Source organism: Streptopelia decaocto, assembly GCF_964273445.1.
Source record: "Streptopelia decaocto genome assembly, chromosome: 11".
Lineage (NCBI taxonomy): Eukaryota > Metazoa > Chordata > Aves > Columbiformes > Columbidae > Streptopelia > Streptopelia decaocto.
Window position 1 is genome coordinate 16,430,910 of NC_138666.1, and position 16,614 is coordinate 16,447,523.

Sequence of the window (16,614 nt, forward strand, 5' to 3'; positions counted from 1 at the left end):
CGGGCCAGGGGGCGGGCGGAGCCGCGAGTGACAGCGGGAAGGGGAAGGCGGGAGAGGGCGGGCGGCGGGCGGCTGAGGGGTGAGGGACGGGCGGTGCGCGGCGGGCGGGGGGCGACGGGGAGGAGAAGGAGAAGGAGAGGGTGGGCGGCCGTGGCACCGGGCGTCCCTAGGACGGGGTGGGCCGGGGCCGCGGGGGCGACGGGAGGTGAGGTGGGGAGAGGGGCGGCGGGGTTGTCCCGGTGCGGAGCTGACAGGGGCCGCCAGGAGCGGGCCCCGGCTGCGGGGGGTGCGGGGAACGAGGGTGCGGGACGGACAGGCAGAAGAAAAGGGAAACAAAACAATCAGCGAATATTTTATATGTGCTGAAAATAAAGAGGTTTCTCATTCTGTTGTTTTGCGGACAGATGCAGTGCCCTACCTCAGTAGAGCCATTTGTGATGGAGATGGCTGGTGACACCTGCAAAGTTATTCCTCTTCCGCTCAAAATCAGTAGCTGGAGAAACTGCAGAATTCAGCACCGCTGCTAAATGGATTTATTTGGGAATTAGGTAAAAATGCACAAAAATTATCTCAGATTGATCCCTTGGACATAATTGTCGTGGTGCTGCCAACGTCAGGAATTGTTCAGAAACAGGCCTGGTCCATGATGGCTTTGCTATGTGAATTTAAACTGGTTTGTTATTATTTCTAAGGCTTAATGCAGATTTTATACAGAAAAGTTTGCTGTGCAATACAATGTATTTTCAAATCCTATTTCTATCAAAATAGTCTTCTGTTAATCCTGTCTTTCTTAGTAGAAACTGATTATTTTTTATTTCCAAGGCTTTTTTAGAATCTTGTATTTGAAATGGAACAAGCATTTAATAACATACAGAAATGTCTGGTAGAAGTTAGAAAATAAGGTAATGTGTAATATTTGGAGAGCAGTTAAAAATTGTTGTAATATATAAGCAAAAATTTTGTCTGCAGGGTGAGCATCCAGTCAGCTGGTTCAAATTCCCTCCTCCGCCCCAAAAAAACAAACCCACACACTTGGATATGATACTAATAAAGTGAAGATAACAGTAATTTCCACCAGTTTCAGTGCTGCTAATCAGGAAACTCTGTGGGAAGAAGTGAAATTGTCAATTTATTCGACACCTTCTAGCCACAAGCTAGAAATAGTCCTCAAGTAGTGTCTGTGGGGAGCTGCCTAGGAGCAATCTGTGCCTTTGTTTCCTTCTCCGTAACAGATGGTTGCTGGCAGACTGGGCTTCTCATCAGTGTGTTCCCTCCAAACTTTTCTGATTCTTGCATGTCTACTAAGCGTGTCTCACCCTAGCAAATTTAGTCCTCAAATTAAGAGATACCTGGGAAATACTTGGAAAGCACACAAGGGAACAGAAGGCTGTCATATTGTTGGCTCCTTCAAGAGAGAGGGGTGTTGGAGTATTCTTTGTACTACAAGATAGCAATAAAGGGCTGGAGAAGGTACCTTTTTTTTTTTTTCTTTTAACTAAATGGTAGATGAAACATCAATTTAAAAAAAAATATATATTAAAAAGACTCGGGGTTTCAACAAGTTTTTGGCTGGAAGTATAGGTATTAAGTGCAAAAACTGAGAGTAAAGGAAGTTGGAAATAGCTGAAGAGGAATGGAAAGAGAGAAGAAAGTACTGGGATGCATTTTCATTCCTCCCAGGCCACATACTGAGGCTACACCTTAAAAGTAATTTAAAAAACCCCCACAAAATACCTCCTGGTTTTGTGTTGTTTGGGTTTGGGGGTTTTTTTTGTTTGTTTTTAAAGAATGAAGGGAGAAAGATAAACACACACAAACAGACACGTTTTTAGGGATACTTGTGTTTCCTGCCCTTAGGAAGCAGGTTGGCCTGTCTGGAGGTTTTTGGCTGCAAGCCGTGGTCCCACAGCTCAAGTGTTGCTGGTGTGCTGAGGTTGTGTCACAGCCAGTGCAGAGCAGCGCCGGGCACTGTTGCAGGAAGAAGCAAACCATCAGGAGTTGGGCAAACATTACCACTCACACTGGAGTCTGGTTGCATGTCCAGGCCTGTCCAAAACTAAATCTAGAACCCCTGGTGAGCTGTTGATGCTTCTCACCTGCAAACTGTTCTGCTCTCCAAGGCAGGTGCCTTGAAATTCTGGGTCATATGAAGAGCCTGATATGGTGCTCATGGGATTACAAGTCTCCTGCTCTGATAACAGCTGGCAAATTCTATCACGCTAGCTGATGGCCATCCACCAGAACTTTTTCTAATAGTGCAGTATGTTTTACCAACATGCAGTTTCACCAGTAGTTCCCAAAACTACATAAGCCACGCTGACTAAAACGTATTGTATTTACAGGCAGAAATTTGTTCTACAGACCTCATCTTCCAGTTTGACACAATGCATGAACATGTTCTTTAACACTATCGGGAGGTCTCCAAATCTGCTCTGTATTTTGTTACCCTAGTGAGTTAATTGTATTCAGTGGATCTGTGCAGAATTCGGTTCTGTCAACACTAACAGTGGAGTTATACATTATTATCACCTTTTTACAGTCTATAACAACTTGTAACACGTAACTGTCTCTAAAGATCAGACATTTAATTTGAAATGTATTACAAATGAAGTTTATAGTTTAAGAGCATAAAGGCACAGAAGGCTGGTAAGATCCTAGTTTTAAAGCTAATATGTCTTAACCAGATGGCAGGAATTTAAGACTGACTGAGAAATAAATAGGAAGTTCACACTTCTTAATATGAAGCGAGTATGAAAACATTCAATTCAGCTGAAGTGCATAATAACCAATGCAGAATAAAGACGAAACTCTTAAGGACTAGAAAATATGTAGTGTAGATATCTATTGTGACATCATACCTTAACATTGTTTTCCTGAATGCTTAAAATGCTATATTTATACTGAATATTCTATTTTTTCATTTTGTGAATTCTGAATGTTTTGAAAGATGGTAGTATGATTAACTATTTAGTAAAGTCATATGTGAATCAGCATAGATGTATGCAGTTATAGTTATGATTTTCCTGTCAATGTTGCATATATGTGGAAAGTGCTTTCCAAGGCCTCCCTCACATGTGAAGGGAAGGAAATCAGTGCGCAGTTTAAACAAGGAGTGTAACAATGTTGTTTAGAGAGAGAGGAAACCAGCTTTGAAATGTGTTATGAGTGCATGTTGATGTCATGGGCTATAAAAAAAGCAGCACTGGCACAATAGCCTGTGCAAATTTTAATAAGGATATGAGTATCAGCAAAGTGTGGGATCAGATTAGGAGGATAAATGTAAGTACTGAAATCCCACAAGAGTGGGTTGTCTTGTTGAAGGAAAAAGCTAATTTACAAGAGGTTGTTGTTTCTGTTAATCAGATAGAGATACATTTAAGAAAAGGAAATGTGGGGAAAACCAGGGCAATTTTGGAAAACAGACTTGATCACTGATGCCCTATTGTATCAGCAGTGATTTTCCCTCTGTGGTTACTAATTGCCGTGAATGCTGTAGTGATGGTATGTTGAAGTACAGGAAGAACAGCAGTAGTGTTGCATTAATGTTTGGACTGTATATTTGCAGTTGGAGAAGTAATGAAAATGCAGGTTTAGATCTAGGTATGTTATACAGTTTGTACATTATGTTGCAGTTCTCGGGGCTCATAGCCTAACTCGCTCTTGCTGTTGGAATGTTTGACAATGCAGGCATACATCTAGGCAAATAAGACTTCTAAAAATACTTTTCACAAATCATCCATTCCAGCTGTCAGGGTGAGAACAGTCCTTTTGTCCTGCAGCCCTGGACAACGAAAATCCTATTTCAGACAAGTGAAATTTAGTTATTTGCTGCCTGACAGGAAAGCTGCTGACCTAGGCTTTATACCCCTCAGTACACTGACCGACCATTGTGTCCAACCTGAGGCTTAAAATGAGAATTGGCTTCCTGCCCAGCTCCTTTGTAAACACTACCAAATGGCAAAGAAGTACGTGGTTAGAGCCCCCAGCCTGCTGTTTGGAAAAATTCTTGCCCGTTACCTCAACAGGGCAAGTCCCACTTTGGAAAGAGTGAACATGACTCATTATATATGGTCACCTAAAAATAAAAATAGGGACAATTGCCTTTTTTTGTCAGACAAATCAAAGATCCAGGTCACCTTAAAAAATCCTAGGCTGCAAGCCAATGATACTGGCTATTGAGAAAAAAATATATATATGTATGTATGCATATATACATAAATCTCTTAATCCTGCATGGATCGGTCCAGTTTTGATCAAAGTGAATGGAGGCCATTGACTTCAATTGGCATTGGATGAGTCCCATGACCTTCTAGTTTATATATTTAGACTCCCCACACTAATCTTCTCTTCTACGGGTCTGATGTCATTACCATTATTATAAGCAGAACTTGTCACTTGATTGATAGCAAATAACCTTTCCAAAAAGTAGCCAACAAGTAAGAATGTTTGGTAAGAGTGACAGACGATCATGGCTGCCTGCAGTCCATTTTTGTTTACAGGCACTGGAAGAATTTTAGATATTTTTAAGGTCACTGTCCCTAGTCCAGAGATGAAGGAGAAGATGCGTTTGTTCCTAAATTGCTGTTCTGCTTTAAAAAAAGTGTCTTCCAGTTGTGCTGAAATGAAGGACTAGACTCTGAAATAAAACCTTTGCCTGTTGCAGCCAGCTAGATGGGTGCAGAATGGAGTACTCCCAACTACATGCACTAAACGGTCACTGGCATTTAAAGTTTTTGTTTCGGGAAGTCAACTACTTAAACACATGTATAATTTTTTTTTGAAAGTCTGGTGATTCAGATGTCTGGGATCTCATTTTGCTTGTTTTCTTAAAAACTTCCACAAAAAGGAATCAGCTTGCAAAACCACAAGAATGTCCTTCTTAGCCAGCTGTGGTAAAGAAGTTTACATGGCCATCTAAATACTCGAGAAGTTTTTATATTTAAAAAATTTACTCCAGTGAGTAGCAAGTGATTATGAATTCATAATTAGTTACCCATTAGTAGTTGGTTTGAAACTGTTCGAAGTATGCAGCAAATATGGAGCTGTTGAGAGAATATCTGTGAGACAGAAAGAACTGTTGTTGACATTTGGTAATACTAGATCTTAGAAAATTGTTATAAAACAGACGTGCTGTAAATGTGTGAATGAGAACTAAATCGACTTTTTTTTTTTAAACTTAGAAATGAATATGGCATTTAAGTATATTCCATTGTAAGGTTGTGACTAAGAGTAAAATGTAGTTCTATGTAACTGACCCAACTTATGAACATGGTAGTTAGGGCTTCTAATATAACAGAGTCTAAACACTACTTAAGAAGTAGTGAAACCCAATTTAGAATTAATTCTGGAACATTTATAAACAGGTATAGAAAATAGTATGCCTTCTACTAAATGTTTGAAATTGGAGGCTACTTGCCAAATTATGTTTTGTTTGTCTGACCTCGTACAAATGATTGCAATATAGTGTTATGTATGTTTCAGATAACAGAATTTGACTTTCTTAGGAAGTGTCTTATATTGGACACATAATTCTTATTTTATAAATCTATAGAAAACATGTTACCATATGAATGGTGAATTTTAGATTATTTATTTTAACTTATGTTTATATAAATACACAAAAATTCTACATGTTTATAAATATATATACATATTTAAGGTGGTCTAGAAAGACACCTAAATGGTAGTTTTAAAGAATTTCCATGTGGTAATTCCTGCAATACAGGATCGTGGCAGGAGGACTGAACAGGGGACCGAATGCTATTGCATTTGCCTTAGTTTTTGTTAGGTCACTGTAACAAAGGCGACTTAATTCCAGCTGCCTTAGTGGTACTGTTATTACCTTTTGCCTATACAGATTATTGTATTGTGGAAAACTACCAAATAAGGAGTATTTTTGTGATGGAAAACATGGAATTATGAAAGTAGGTTGAACAGGAAAATAACAGAGAAACATGTAGTCCAATACCTCATGGCTGAAATTTTGCTAAATTACAGAAAAGTGTAGTAGATAAAGCTGTGATCTGATGCAGGCATGACAGGTGAATGAACTACTCTTTTCTCTAGCATTTCTTCATTAATGACAGAAATACTCAAAGGCCCGGATTGGGATTTAAGTAATCCATTTATAGGGAGGCATTTCTCAGAAACGACGAAATATGAGACATTTCCTTCAGAAATGACTCTTGCTAAACCCCTCAATACGGAGCCTCTTCTGGGTGTCCTGTCCCAGCCAGTCCAGGTCTGCCGGTGACATCATGAAATGTGAGATGCCTATGAGCTAGTCTGGCCATGACGGAGCTTTGGCCACCTGTCTGTTCTATGCTTGAGAAGATATTCAGGATGTTGACAGAGAAGAGTGGGATTTATCTACTAAAGCTTGGCAACCCCATCTCGTCTGCTTTCCAAGGGCCCAGTGCAGATAGCAAGGCTTGGTTGGCTGAGTACCATTTTCCTCTGGCTCCAACAAGAACGCCAGCATTGCTGACCTCACTGGCCGGTTTCAGGTTCTTGATTTGTTTAGTCAGCTTCTAGTGCTTTCATACCCTCTCTGTAACTGCAGCCAGGAGTGTATTTGGTTTGCTTGCATTGTGGTCCATCACCTGGGCCTGGTTCTCTCTGATAAATCTGACATCGTGTTTGAGTAGCTTACTCTCCTCATTGCTAAGTTAAAGGTGGTGATACAGCGCCCAGTGGGGTTTTTTTGTTTGCTTGCTTGCTTTTTAAACTTCCTCAGGTGAAACAGTACACAACTGCCTGTGTTATTAGATGCAAATACCCTGGATGCTGGACACGTGCTGAGAATGCAGGAGCAGGTCTCACAGTGTTTGTCGTTCACTCTACTGATGTCCTTTTCCCAGCCCAAAAGTTCCTCAGTTGGGTATTCATTTGCTTGAAGTTTAAGGGCTACCTGAAGTTATTTATCTGGCATCCCACAATAATTTTAGATCCTTCACGATGTTCCAAATGCACCAGGGCATCTAAAGCAGAAAGATGCCCTTTATGTCTGAGTGAACTCATTAAAGGTACTCTCTGCAACTCCTGTCTCAATTTCTACATCCTCCTTGTTTCAAGAGGCACATGCAAACCTCTCTACTATGGTTTGGCTCCAAAGGTCCCAATTCATCTGTCATTGATAAAAACTGCGTGCAGCTTTTTTGAAATTGATAGTTGTGGTTCGCAGCTCTTTTGCATGACATCTAATCAATTGCAGTATTGTAAAAGGAGGTATAAAAAGCTACAAAGTCAATATCACACTGTTGGATCACAGTTCTCGCTGGTCTGAGAGGCAGGAAACAAAATGTGGGTCCCACAAGAACTGCGCATATGCGGGGTGCAACTCTGGTGTAAGTTGTTGTGTCTGTTAGCACGAGGGACCACGAGACAACAGCCCTGTGGTAGCAACTCACAGCTGACGTTTGAGGGGAAGAAACACTTTCAGCTTTGTGCAGGCACTGCTAGGTCATTCAAAGAAGCAGATAAACAGTACCCACAGGTGCGTTTCTTTTTTTAATTTCACACGCTTGAATCAAGATACTATAACCCAAATATATAAACTTCAGATGCTTTTAGACACACAACATCAAGCTACCAGTTACTAAAGATAACAGAGTAGTAAAACAATCTATAGGTCATACAAATTATATACATCAGTTGTTTTCTGTTGTTGGATTTTGCAGATGTTAGTTTTCTTTTGGAATTCCAAGACTTATATAGATATAGATCTTTCAAAGTTAAGCTTTGCTAATGGTATTCAGGGTCAACACACTGTATATACAGCTCAACAATCTCTGTAATTCCACGAGGTGGAAGATGACACAGCAGTAAATAATAGGATACGGAGTATACCCTTTTTCCTTTTTAATGGGAGGATATTTCATACCTGCTGATGTACTTGACAGATGCTCAGTTTAGCATAAAAGAAAAAGCAGAAGAAAAGAGATTGAAATGCACAGTCATATAGCAACGAAAAAACTAATTAGTAAGGGAACTAATTACTAAGGGAACCTATTCTGAATTTATCACAATAAAGTAGCTTATGTTTAGCTTCCTCTAAGTAAGATAAAAACATTCTGTCTCAATATGAAAAAGGTAGTATAGAATGGTAACTCTATCATTTTTGATATTTCACTAACACTAGCTGTAATCAGTTTTTATCCAGGTCAAAGATTACCTTAAAACATGCCAAGAAATGCATGTGTACCTGCACAGGTACATACACATATTTGTCTTCTATTTAATTTTTGCCATAGATATTGTGAAAAATAAATTAATTGCCTACTTTTGCAAATATTTATATGATAAAAATACGCAGACTTGATTTGTCATATTTATCTTTGGTTTTCACCATACCAAAGGCTACAAATAGAAGATGGCGAATAAACTGCAATAGCATCAGGGCTTATAAATAGTACTCTGTGTCAGGGACACGATGCAGATCTAAATGTTTTCTCTTCTGTACAATGTTGGAGACAATTCTGCCCTGTCAGAAAGACTGTATCAGACAATAATCATAGGAGTAGTTCAAAACTTCTATTATTGTGCTCTTAAATTAGAATGTATAACATGCACATCTATCCCTCAATCTACTCAATATTCCCTCTAGAGCACAAATAGTCTGTAGAGTTGTTGAGCTAACAGGCTTTGCTATTTCCTGGAATAATTGCCCACAAACATGTGAGCTTGACCCCTGTTCTAACTAAGAAACCCTCGGCTATGTACGCAGGGTGACCCCAATGATGGTTTCGGAAGAGTAGGATTTGGGAATTAGACACATTTGTCCCTGACAGGAGTTGTGTTTTTCTCCTCGTATGGATTAAATGACATATTGATAGTCTTCAGCGTTGCTAATTTTGGCCTTCTGATTGCAAGTTCTGTGCAACTTCATGTTTTGCTTTGTCTCACAATTCTCGGACTCGTGGTTTCCTGGGAAAATCCAGCTCATAATACTTTGGGACACACTCTCTCATGGTTTTGTGCATGTGGAATTGGCAAACCAGCACAGTACATAATAAGAATGAAGGTCAATCTGTAGTGGTTTTATACCCTGTGTTTTTAAGAGTGTGTAATCATTCTTCTGAAAATATATAAACAGAAATCTTTGTAAAGCTCATTGTTCCAGCTGTACATCTATATATGTAATTTGGGGATTTCCAGCTGTAACTATAGTAGCAGTTACAAAACATGTTTAAAGCCTGTCAGCCTTGGTAATGTTTTTACTTAATGATTTTAAAAATCATGGCTCTGATCTTGCAATGAGATCCATTTACACACATCTCATTGAAGGCCCAGGACCTGCCATTAACCTGATTCCATTCTGTGTCTAATTGCACTCCCATTTAACATAAAATAAATGTGGGCTTTTGTTTCAAGGTCAGCAATTTATGAATTAAGAATAACATTTGTAAATATCCTCAAAATCCAATTCAATAGAAATTTGAAAACCTCAAAAACGCGAAAGATCTGGAGAGCTTTCGCTCTGCAAAACTGTATGGTAGCAGGAAGGATGAGGCACAAAGTTGTATCTGTAATTTAAGAGCCTGCAATTATTTGCATCGTAGTAATTAATGCATTCTGTATGACCATACCTGTTAAAATTCAAGGAGCCTGATAACATGCACAAGCAAAAAACTACAGGCAGGTATTTCAAACAGAATCTGTAGAAAGAACAATCTTAACATGTAGATCATTTTGAAAAGATTCAGTCTAAAGAACTGGGATATCAAAGAGAGATACTGGCAAAAGAATTGGGCTCATCTGATATGCACAGGAAAAAAATGTCAACTTGAAGGGTAGACATCCTCTAAAACAAAATCTACATTACCAGAGAACTTCCTTGAACTGAAATAAGCTGTAGGATGGGCTGATTTCTTAAAATATTAATAGTAAATTTTGATGAGACAGTCTCATTATGCAGATTCATTAAATTGCAATGATAATAAATCTTGAGCGATTAACTTTATAAATGCATATCAAAGGATGGTTTCTGTTTTTTTTTTAAGACCCCGAGATTTGTTTGGCATGTAGCTGAACAATCATTTATCTTTGCTGACAGCCTGGTTTGCGTTACTAGACTATGTGCTGCCGCACACCAAGCGGCATTGTCCAATTGGGGTTTATTTTTAGGCTGCTTTGTAGCAGACGCAGACTGGCACATCCCCGCTCACTCCAGCGACGTGCGGTGCGTTCCCAGCAGGAGCCCCACTGGGAGGGAGGAAGGAAACCAGGCGCAGAACTGATAGCGGCGCAAAGCACAAGGCTCACAACCCCGCTTTAGTGGGTCAGCTGCCAAGAATTCCTACATGTGGGCGGTACTTTAAAGCCGTCTTTGCTTCCCGTTAGGGACCCGACTTACAAGGCAAAAATCACACCTAGGGAATTTGCCAGAACTTTGAATTAATATGCATATCACCAAAACAGTTGAAGTCACCTCCTATTTGATACTGCAGATTCCCAATCATCAGATGTGTATGCTTTTCACTGCAGCAAAGATAAACATTTAAAGTAGTAAACATATTGTAAATAATATATTCCAGGGGTGTCCAACTTATTTTCACCGGAGTAGTATAGGACTAGTTTCATTTATACAGTCCTAAAATTACATTCGGCCCTTTGAGGGCAACCGTGAGGCTGGTGTGGCCCCTGGTGAAATGAGTTGGACACCTGATACATCTGAGATCTTGGTTCTGATGCTTTTAAGATGAGCGGCAGCCTTTGTGTTAAACTTAGCAGGAGCAGATCAGACCCTATGAGTGCAAAAATGTGTTTTTCTAGAAAGCAAAGTAACTTAAATATCAAACCATTTCCATTGTGGAAAGTACTTTTAACCTGGAAATATGTAGCATTTTCTCTAAAGAGTATGTTTAAAGATCTTTCCTCTCTATTGTATAGTATATGTGCAAAATAAGTACAATATGTAATATTTAGATAACTATAATTACACACAATTATATTAATTAATGCTAATATAATTTATAATAAATATAACAATTACCTGGAAAAGCAATAGTTATGGGAACTGACATGATTCCACTAATATTAAAATTAATTTCCCATTGTTTTCAGTGAAACCATACTTCACTTAACTGATTGGCTCACCTTACAAAAACAAGAGACAACGCTGGCTGGATCACAGACCTGCAAACCAGGCTTGTGCAGTGATTTCCTCTCTGAACTTGGCAAGTGCTTTTACTGTGAGTATAGTCAAAAAGTATACATAATTTAACAACTTTGCTTTTCTCCTACAGGAAAAAATAAATCCGCTTGCTTTCTTTTGAGATGAGTATTTTTCCTGCTAGTTTGTCTCGGTAGTGTGACACCACTAATGCAGTTATGACAGAGTAAGCTTCCTGGCCATTGCATCATTAACAGAATTATTAATTGTGCTTCCTGAATTTCTATTAATTTTCATATTGAACTCAGCAACAGTAACTTTTGATATTAAATGGGCAATGCTGACAACTAGTAAATAGATAGATCTTTATTGAAGTTGTAAACTGATTGTAATATAAAAATCAGAGGAAGCATCATTGTTGTTCTTCCAGTCAGCTTTCAGGGTAAAAATCTTATTTCAGCTTCTCTGCTTGTAAAGGGGAAGAAACACTGAATTGCAAGAGACCGGGTGAAGTTCATACGTAATGTCTAAAAATACTTCAGAATGAATTTACCTGTCAGTATTGATTACACAAAAAAAAGCAGAAAATGCTTTCTGCATACAGTTGGCTTCCCAGGATACACGAAAAGAATACGTGTACTCAGAGCTGCTTTTGTGCAGCCCCTGGAGCCTGGATGATCACAGCCCACGGCCGTGGGCTCCGTCTGATGGGGCAGGAACCTCAGCTGCTTTTGAAAGGGACGGTCCCACCATGCCCTCAGCCTCGGACTTTGCCGCTTCTCGCACTGCAGATGCAGTGATGTTCTTGACACTATCTGCTCGGCCAGACGGTGAGGCTTGAATAGCAATCTTCTGCTGTGTATTATCTTTTTCACCAGAGGTCTTTTGCAAAAAGAGAAAGATTTTTGCATGACACTAACTGGAGTCCAAGTAAGCAATCTGATGCTCCATGACGTCATCTGCAGCTTGGACACGGCTATTGAATTGGGCCTGATTTTATTGCCATTGAAGTCACGAGCATCTCCGCATTTTCAGTTGTGTTCCTATATTAATTTTTATGGCACAATTGCCACTTGACCATGAAATTTTAGCCTCAGGTCACACATACATATATCTCAAGTGATTTTTATACCATTCAAGTAAGTGTGGGGGATTTTTATTATCTGGTTTTAGAAGTTGCTGGTTCTTCTAGAAACAAAGTTCTGTTAATTAAACCAGCCTTTATTTCCTTCCTTTTCTCTACCCATATTGACTCTTGAGATTACCACTGAGGTGGGGGATTGGACTAGATGATCTTTTGATGTCCCTTCCAATCCCAAACATACTGTGTGATACTGTGATGACAACCAGCGTAGTTCTTGACCACCAGTAAGAGCTCTGATTGCTGTAGCAGTGGACATGACTGAAAATTCATAGTTCTTTGCTCATTTTTCAAAAGAACAGCCTTGCTTTCTATAGTATTTGACATAACAGTATATTAGAAAAAAATTTCCTGCCTTGTTAAAATCCATTGCATACAGAGAAACCATACCTAAGATGGATTCCTATGCTACCAAAAGAGATTTAAATCTGGTAGCTAGTAATGGTTTCATGTAACAAAAGATAGTGGTCTTTGTTAGAAACAGGACATTTTAGAGACACTGTGACTTGGTAGCTTTAGCAAAACAATAGTTAAATGAAGAGGAGATTTTTTTCCTGTGCTAATAGAAGTGATATAGTGTCACAATTTGTAAATTCAGGAAACAGCTCTAAAAATAACTCTTAAAACAACTATACCCCTCTTTCAAGTGTAGGATTCTACTGTTGGGTTTGCCTTGCATGATCATTACAGACAGCAGTACCAGTGCTCCTCTCAAAAGAAATACATAGTTTAACTACATCTTAGCGGAGACAAGAGACCCATATGTGACAAAAGGAAATAGCTCTCATCATACAGAGTTTGATTAAAGCTTTAGGCACAGAGCTTTTTAAATGACAAATGCTCAACAAAATAATATTATGTCTTTATACTCCAGAGCATTATTAATCTGAGGTTGCAGGACTCTAAGAAATGTTAATTAACTAGTTACCATTCATGTAAAGTGTTAGCATTACAGTCATTTTGTGGGCTGATAACTGAAGCACGGAAATATTAGGTTCTTCAGAAAGGATGAGACTGGGGTTCTCTCATATGTGTATTCCCTGTCCGGTATTTACAGATATTATCTGCTTATGCAATAGTCGTCTCCGTGGATCCTTCATCAAGTTAGCCCAAAAGGCGCAGGAACAATTTTGGGAGAGGCTGTGAACAACTTCAGTGGTACCCAGAGCAGCATGTTAATGCAGCCTGAAGGTTTGTGTAGGACACGTGGGAGCCCAAATACAATGGCTAAGGAGCCAGGCAGAGTTCTTGAGGATTTGCAGCAGTTGCATATTCAAGGAAAGAACAGAGACCCTGTTGGCTATTCTGTAGGAGGGTAAGGTTTGCATCACTTTTTTTTCTTTCCCCAGAAAGTTGCCTGCTATAACTAGAGTAAATTATAAGCAAATTAGGAAGCCACTGTCAGGTCCATCAAAATGCATCTCTACACAGGTTTCCTGAAATCTATTTGTGATTTCAGTGTAATTAAAAAGTATGATCACTACAGAATACAACTCTCAATCGAAATTTTGTGCAGTGTGGGTATAGGAATTGTTCGGCTATTATACATTTAGCCTAATGTCTTGTTTCCAACTGAAGCCATCAGCAGATGATTTGAAGAAAAGTGCAGAAGACTCATAGGTAATGAATAATCTGCCGTACATGTTAGATCTCAACATGATCTTAAATCTGTTTCGAATGGTAAAAACCTGAAGCGTGGCATTTTCATATACCTCCCACATTTTTTTACTCAAAGAAATCACTACTTTCAAATATTACTGGCAACAATTTAACCACTAAATCTCTTTTTGAATCTTGTGAAAATGTTGGTCTCAGTTATTTCCCTTAACAATTAGTTTTGTAATATAATTACATGCTTATTTAATTGTTGTTATTTTTACATTTCACAACAAATTTCCTCTTGTTTTCCTGCTACAAGACAGCAAGAACTGAAGTTCAAAATCTACCTTTTTTGTAATATTAATACTTTTATGTTTTCTTATCACAGGCCTTTTAGGCCTGATTCATTCTAACCAAACATCTTTCAGTTTGCCTTTTCCCAGGCCCAGGTCATTCTTCTCATCCTTGTTTTAATTTCATCTTTATTGACATCTTTGCAGCCTGTATCATTACACTTTCTTCCAGATGAAGATATCAATATTGATTCCTCTAACATTCTTCAACTTATTCATTATCACTTTCCTTATGCATCCCAACATTTTGTTTATTTGATTTGACCACAGCTAAACATGACTTCAGACTTTCTTCTAAGCTGATACACCTTTTTAGAATGCTGTGACTCATATAAATAATTTCTCTTCTTCCCTTCCATAGCACAATACTTTGTAGTTATCTCAACTGAGTTTTGCTTGCCATCAGACTGCCCATGTGATGTTGTCAAATTGTGTCTTTTGAAGTTCTTTCTAGTCCTCTCTAACGTTAATATAAATAACCTGTCTTCTACAGATTTGGCTGCTCCCTTTTCAGATCTTTGCTTTCTTTCCAGATCAGTAATAAATATATTAAATCACAGAGAACTATAATTTTACTTAGTGAAATTGCTAATATAATATAAAAAAGCTCTAGTTTGATAAATTTTGCGTCTATGAGAAAGTTAGCCCATTTCTGACTGTGTTTTAAAATCTTGCTGTCATTACCCATTTTAGAATGCCAAGTCATTAAACTATGGTGGCTTAATACTCATTTCTACTGTGGCTCCATTTTTCATAGATGAAAAGTTATCTGTTATAGTAAGAAACTTATAGCAAATATCTTTATTATGGACCATGCCTCTGACACAATTGGAAATTATTTTTTCCCACCATAGTACAATCTATGTTCTTAGGATACCTGTGTTACAGGGGTTTGGCATGCATAAATATTTCTTAAAAGGAGAAAGATGCCTTATTAAAAAAACCTGTAATTTTAAACTTTTGAAACTTGAGCTTTATATGTAAAAAAAGAAAGAAAAAAAGAAAGAAAATAATTTGGTACTTTGGACAAATCTCCAGTTTTTTAAAGGTGACATCTTTCAAAAATGTTGCTTATTAACAGAACTCTCAGTGAAACTACTGAATGGGCCACCCCTGATGGGTGGCATTCGGAAGCACTGCCCCTGAGTATAATCATCAAAACAAGTGATGTTCCTGTTTGTGTGGCATCATTGTGAGAGGAGTTCAGAACAAGGTAGTAACCATGTCGCAGTTCAGTAGTAAGGACAGGGGCAGTCCTCAGGGCCACATGCAGACACCGAATCCTCGGTGCGGTATTGCCATCTGTTGGTAGCCACTTAGCAAAGCTGGAGAAGAACTGCTACAAAGCCTTGGACGATGAACTGCCACACTGACTTGCTGTAGATTATCAATATTTTCTGCTTCCAGGAGGCCGCGTTTCCTTGGCTGGGCACTTGCCCTGTACTGCTGCGCTAAGGAACTGGCTGGACAGGACAGGGGCTTCTGGCTCCCAACTCTGGCTCACATTGTTCAGACCTTATTCCACACCTAACGCTACTGCCCAGGGCAAGGCCTGCCAAGACCAGGCAGGTCTGTAGCGGGAGTATTTAGGAATTCGCCCCACCCCACCCTCGGGGCGGGGGGGGGAAAAGGGAGTGGAATCTGCAAAATTTCTCTGTGTGTATTTTAAAACCTGCAAAACTTGCGACAGATAAAAAGCACATTAAAAACACAGTTCTACTTTCTAGCTAAAAAGTGTTTGTGTATTGTGAATCTAACCAACAGAAAAGGCATGATGCAAGACGTGGAATCAGGACTGTGGAGTTCCAGTTCCAGTGACTCGTCAGGAAACCCTCAGAGAACCATGCGGAGCTTCACTTTTCCAACACTGCCAAGCCGAGATGCTCTGCTGCAAGTTTCAGGAGTGCCAGGTACCTGTACGGTGGATTCCAGATCTGATACCTCTGCAAATGATCCGTCAATATCCATGTTTCCTAAACATGCAAATTGCAAAATTTAGTTTTATCTAATGAAGCAAAATATTTACAAGGACTACATACAATTACTATAACCAAACAATTACTACATACAGAAATTAGTTCCAGTAGACAAGTGATAAAACTTAGAAAGAATTAGCAGTGGGAGCCTTAAACAAAGTAATCACCACTTGTGATTGCTGTCCTGACCATCAAGAAAGACTTAGCATTCTGAAAAGACAAGCCCAGGAACAAAAATGACAGGACAGAAAAACATGGGTATAATTGAGGCATTGATTTGACATTTTCCACACACACCATCTCATGGCCCAAAGGAAATGGGTAACTGCTGTTCTCTGTTCTGTGTTAGACCATATTGCTTCCCTCCTTTCAAGCTTCCTCTACTGTTGCAGATGCCAGGTACCCTTTTTTCCCCCTCAAATTGTTTAACTG

General features: G+C 39.1%; 1 long non-coding RNA gene across 3 annotated transcripts; it reads left to right on the top strand.

The window, feature by feature from the left end:
• Window positions 1–13: 13 nt before the first annotated feature.
• LOC309444573 lies at window positions 14–16,078 on the top strand. Of its 3 annotated transcripts, XR_014185082.1 has the most exons (4): window positions 14–57; window positions 405–548; window positions 11,065–11,192; window positions 15,971–16,078. It is a non-coding gene; the product is annotated as an uncharacterized lncRNA (long non-coding RNA). The 3 variants fall into 3 exon arrangements; XR_014185083.1 differs by lacking the exons at window positions 11,065–11,192; window positions 15,971–16,078 and adding an exon at window positions 970–1,068; XR_014185084.1 differs by lacking the exons at window positions 14–57; window positions 11,065–11,192; window positions 15,971–16,078 and adding exons at window positions 66–79; window positions 970–1,068.
• The last annotated feature ends 536 nt before the right edge of the window (window positions 16,079–16,614 follow it).